The 6,082-nt window shown below is 36.7% G+C and overlaps 1 pseudogene; it reads right to left on the reverse strand.

Moving 5' to 3' along the window:
- Positions 1-1,786: 1,786 nt before the first annotated feature.
- LOC142165296 (uncharacterized) lies at positions 1,787-5,310 on the reverse strand (annotated as a pseudogene).
- Positions 5,311-6,082: the final 772 nt, after the last annotated feature.

The following is a 6,082-nucleotide window of genomic DNA, read 5'->3' on the forward strand; positions in this document are numbered from 1 at the left end:
TTATCGTTTTTTTTCCCCATGTTTCTATTTTTGCGTTTTTAAGGCTTTATTCCATGGTTTGTTGTTGTTTCTGTTAGTCATGGATCAATAGAATATTGTACTCTTAATTGAGTTATGGTCTTCTCATTTCTAGTTTTATATATTTTGATCCCCTTTGAGTAGAACTCCTAATTATTTCAAGAAAACATTCAATTGTAGAAATATACCTCTAGGAATACCTATACACCGAATTCAATTTTTTTCTTATACTAAATATATGATTTATGTAAATGCATTCATGACATTCCAACAAAAATTCTTTCAGTATGTATAGAATACCAATTATTAATTATTAGTACATGTTATGTGTAATATAAGTATAAGTGTATAACAAAAAATTACAATTACAAATTGAGACTGGTATCATTCATATGAATAATTATGCATGAGCCTCCCATTAATTCAAAATCTAGACAAGCCAATTCAATTCACTGCAGCGCAAACATGAATATTCTTTGTGGTAGACTTTAGTTGACTAGATACTTGGCGATGCACATGCAAATTTCACTTTTAACGTACCAATTAAAATACTATTTTCCTCCACAATACATTCAAACTGATTATAGGCTTTCAAGTGCGCTGCCAAACATTTGGGTCACTTTAAACCCCAGGGATTAAATAGCAAGAACTAACCTAACCTAACCTAACCCCTAATGGCTAATTTATCTTTCCTTTGGAGGTTTGGACAAGCTGAAGCTAATTATTAAAATTATCGACCTGATAAGTGGAGGATCATCGACAAGAAAAAGTCAAAATTTCATTGTTTAAGTTTTTGAATATTTTCAGTTCTAGTTGCATCCCAAAAGTCAAAAGGGAATTTCAGGATTTCAGTTCTATATGCATATGTGAAAACTAGGGTTGGTATTATAGTTAATTAAGAATTTAAATCACATGGTGTTAAACTTGCTGTCTCTCCTTCGAGGGAGTATAGCATAATTTCCTATAGCTTCCAATACAGAGGTTTAATTTATGGGTAGAAATTAAATGATAATCAACATATTTGATCAACCTAGCTACTAATTGTTGAATGAGACTAAACAAGCATGACGTTTGTGAACAAATCGTGTGAGTCAGCTGTGGAATATAACTAGACAGATTTGAGAGAAGAGAGAAAATGAGTTGAGCTCTGCATTTCAAAAAAATGAAGAAGAGAAAGTTGTACTGTTACATTGGCTAACTAACTACATATAGACACATCACATTTCTAACTAACTACCCAACTTCCCCGTGCGCGCGCGCACACACACGCATATATATATGCTATTTAACAGATTGTATAACAATATTCTACTCTTATACACTAACACTAACATCACATATAATGCCCATTTCATAACTTCCCCTCAAGCTAGTGGGTGCAAAGACATTGAGCACTCCCAGCTTGCCAACTAGATACTCATGTTGTGGCCTTCCTAATCCCTTAGTTAGAATATCTATTAGTTGCTCCTTTGAAGGAATGTATTGATTCTTCACCAGGCCTTCCTGTATCTTTTGTCTAATAAAATGACAGTCGATCTCTGTATGTTTTATTTTTTCGTGAAACACTGGACTTGCCGCTATTTGCATTGCAGCCCTGCTATCACTATGTACATGTACTGGAAGTTTCACTTATGTTCCCAATTCCTTTAGCAATCTTGTTAGCCAAACAACTTCTGAGACTGCACTTGCCATGCTTTTATATTCAGCTTCAGCTGAGCTTTTAGAAACTGTGTTTTGCTTTTATTGACTTCCATGAAACTGGAGACTCTCAAAGCTTGATTAGGTACCCTGACACTGACTTTCTAGTGTTAGGACATGAGGCCCGATCAGCATCACAAAAAACATTGATCTCACTTGAATTTTGACTGCTCAATAAGATCCCTAGTCCTGGTTCCCTTTTAATATATTTCACCACTCTTATAGTTGCATCCCAATGAGACTTCTTTGGTTGCTGCATGAATTGGCTAAGAGTTTGTACTGAGAATGCAATGTCTGGTCTGGACATAGTTAGATACAATAGCTTTCTAATCAGCTTCTGATATTGGCCTACATCTTCTAACATTTGGTCCTCTGTTATACCATTAGCTGGTCCAATTCTGGAACTGCCAGTTTGACATTTGTTTCTAATGCGGTCCAGGCTGGTTTTGCTCCACTTAATCCCAAATCTGAAATTATTTCCAATGCATACTTTCTTTGATTGATCAGAATACCTTTGTTGGATTTGCTGAACTCCATGCCAAGAAAAAACTTCAGTTCACGTAAGTCTTTGATCTTGAAGGCCTGCTGTAAGAAAGCTTTGGTGGTTTAAATCAGCTGCAAGTTGTTTCCTGTAACCAACATATCATCAACATATATTAGTATTACCACTATATCTTCTCCTTTCTTCTTGATGAATAATGAATTGTCTAAGTTGCTTTGCTTGAACTCAACATGTAACAATGCCTCTATCAGTTTTAGGTTCCATTGTTTGCTTGCTTGTTTCAGACCATAGAGAGATTTTACAACTCGACACACCAATCCAGTCTCCCACTGACTTGTAAAATCATGTGGTAGGTGCATGTAAACTTCATCATGTAGGTCACCTTGCAGAATACATTGTAGACATTTAGTTGTTGGACTGGCCAATTATACATAGCTACCAATGAAAGTACAGTTCTCACTGTGGTAATTTTCACTACATGGGAGAAGGTCTCATTGTAATCAAGACCCCCTCTATGATTGTAGCCTTTGATTACTAACCTTGCTTTGAATCTCTCCACATCATCATTGGCCTTAAGCTTGACTTTGTAAACTCATTTACAACCTATTGATGTCTTCCCTTGAGGCAGGGGAACTAGTTCCCAAGTGTTGTTGGCTTGCAGGGCTTGAATTTCAGTTTCTATAGCCTCTACCCATCTTGGATCCTTAGAAGCTTCCTGAAAGGTTCTAGGCTCAACAACCGAAGAGAATACACCCAAGTATGCCTGATAAGAAGGAGAAAGATTATCATATGTGACATAATTGTGGATGGGGTATAAAGTAGTGTTTCCTGACTTCCTTGTGGTCATATAATCTGTCAACTAGACTGGTTCTTTAGATTCCCTCTGTGATTTTCTTAGGGTATTAGGATGTGTTTGTGCTATATGATGATCAGGAAGGGATGTAATAGTCTCTAATGTGGTGGCCTCTGAGTCATGGATTATGGGAGAGATGCTTCCAATGGTAGTGTTATGTTGATCTTCAGAAGGCAAATCTTGTGCAATGCCATTTGAAGTCTGTAAATTCTCAACATGTTGGAGAATATCTTCTGCATTACCATCTGGTACATGTAGATGCTAAATAGTTGTATCAATAGGATCATATGTATTTCTACCTTCAAAACTAAAAACATCATTGGCAGTACTGCGAATACAAGGTTTGACTTGGTTCCTAAGATCATCAGCTGTAACCTGAAAAGAAAATACGGACTCCTTGAACACCACATCTCTATTGACAAAGAATTTGTGCCTATACAAATTATATAGGATGTACCCTTTAGTGACACCAGAATACCCCATAAAAACAGCACTAATAGCTCTACTGGAAAACTTATCAGTCCTAGGTAATGCACTTGCAAAACAAAGGCATCCTAGTGTTTTCAAATAAAAAATGGAGGCTTCCTATCAAAGAACAATTCATATGGTGACTTACCATCGAGTGTCTGTGATGGTAGCCTGTTAATAACATATGCTATAGTCAAAACACAATGTCCCCAGAACTCCATAGGGATATGACCTTGAAATTTGAAAGCTCTTGCAACTTCAAGTAAGTGTCTGTGTTTTTTCTCAACCACACCATTTTGTTGTGGTGTATAGACACATATTTTCTGGTGAACTATCCCCACAGATGTGCACAAGTCCTGCATAGCTGAATTGACAAACTCTCCACCATTGTCAGACCTAATTGTCGATACTATTCCATTGAACTGTGTTTGTATCAGCTTACGAAATGACTTAAAAACAATCATGACATCACTTTTAAATTGCAAGAGAAAGATCCAAGTCACAAGAGAGTAATCACCTACAATTGTGAGAAAGGACTTATTGCCATCAAATGTTGGTACACTGCAAGATTCCAATACATCTAAATGCAACAGTTGAAAATTTTAGTAGTTCTAGTACTGCTTAATGGAAAAGGCTGTCTCACATGTCTAGCCATTGGACATATATCACAAATATCTATTACAGATCTGCAATCCTCCAATTTATATCCCAGAAGTTCCTTCAAAGATCCTCCAGATGCATGTCCTAATCTTTTGTGCCACAGAGATATGTCCTCATTTGTTGTCTGTACTTAACCCTTTGACTATTGGCACATTTTTGTCAGTGTCTAAGGAAGCCATTGGGATTAATAGGTAGAGTCCATCTTTCTCTTTACCAATCCCCCTCACTTTTCCATTTGAGAGGTCCTGGAACAGGCAAAAATCAGGATAGAAAGAGACAAAATAATGTAAGTCCCTTGTTATCTTTGATACTGAAAGAAGATTATATGCAAACTCAGGAACATACAATATATCTTGAATTTCCCCATTTCTGTGATCTTACAGTTCCCAATTTGTGACACAATTGTACATTCTCCATTAGAAAAATGAACTCTTTTATCTCTAGTAGGACTAACATTCTTAACATTTGTTAACATTCCTAAATCAACTACCATATGGTTGGTTGCTCCTATATCAACTATCCAATTTCCTTTTGCTATCTTTGCTACAAAGGAGTAAGTTGTACCTGCCATGTTTTCCGTTACATCCTTTGGAGTGTCTTTGTTGAGCAACTTCATAATATGATCATATTGACCTGCTGTGAGTTGAGGTGCTCTGCCCCAGTTTTCTTCCTTTATTGTTGTTGGTATTTCTCCTCTTCTATCATCAACACCTGCAAAATTAGGATTAAGATTCTTAACCTGAACATTATATGCAGTGTTTGTATTCCCTTTCTTCTTGTTTTTGAAGTCTTGAGGATAACCAATTATCTTGTAGCATCCCTCTTTTGCATGACCCTTCATGTGACAAAAATCACATTGCACATTCTAGTTTCTCTTTGGTTTTTGATAGTTCTGGTAATTTCCTTCTTTACCAGCTAACAAAGCAGCTAAGTCAATTCCTTCACCTATAGTAGAAGTATTAGCCACTAATCTTTGACTTTCCCTTTCAATAAGTTTTACATATGCCTTGTTGATACTTGGCGTTGGACTGGTCATAAGAATTTGACTACGAGCCTGTTCATAGTTGTCATTTAGGCCCATTAGAAACTTCAGTACCTTCTGTTTTTCCATGAACTTGATGAAATTCTTTGATCAAGCACAGTCACATTGAGGAGGAACCATGCTAGCAAATTCATCCCACAGATTTTTGAGCTTAGAAAAATAAATTGAGACACTGTCTGTTCCTTGAGTTATTGTTGTTATGGCCTTTTGCAGTTGATAGACTCGTGATGTGTTCACCTTATCAAATCGTTCTTTCAGATCTTCCCATACTTTTCTCGCATCCCTCGCATATAGTATGCCAGTAATCAATTCCCTTGATACTGAGCTCATAATCCACCCTAGGACAATAGCATTGCATCTATCCTACTGATGACCTAGTTCTGCATCAAAATCCCCTTTTTCAGAGTATCGTCGATTAAACCTAGTTTGTTCTTTCTTAACAGATGGATCTCCATCGCACGACTCCAGGTGGAATAGTTTTCTGAACCAGTCAACTGAATTGAGATGATCAGAGCTTTGGTGGTGTCCGATGGGTGAAGAAACAGAGGGTGATTGTGTCAATATCTGTCTTTTTCGCCATTATTAATTCTTACTCTCAAACCGCAATTCGAAGGTTGAGATTACTGCGAATTCACCGGGATCTACAGATTCAATTCGCAATCACGATTGAGCTCTGATACTATGAACAAATCATGCGAATCAACTACGGAATCCCTAAATAGACAGAATTAAGAGAAGGGAGAAAATGAGTTGAGCTCTACATTTCAGAAAAATGAAGAAGAGAAAGTTGTACTGTTACATTGGCTAACTAACTACATATAGGCATATCACATTTCTAATT

Source organism: Nicotiana tabacum, chromosome 10 (genome assembly GCF_000715075.1).
Source record: "Nicotiana tabacum cultivar K326 chromosome 10, ASM71507v2, whole genome shotgun sequence".
Classification (NCBI taxonomy): Eukaryota; Viridiplantae; Streptophyta; class Magnoliopsida; order Solanales; family Solanaceae; genus Nicotiana; species Nicotiana tabacum.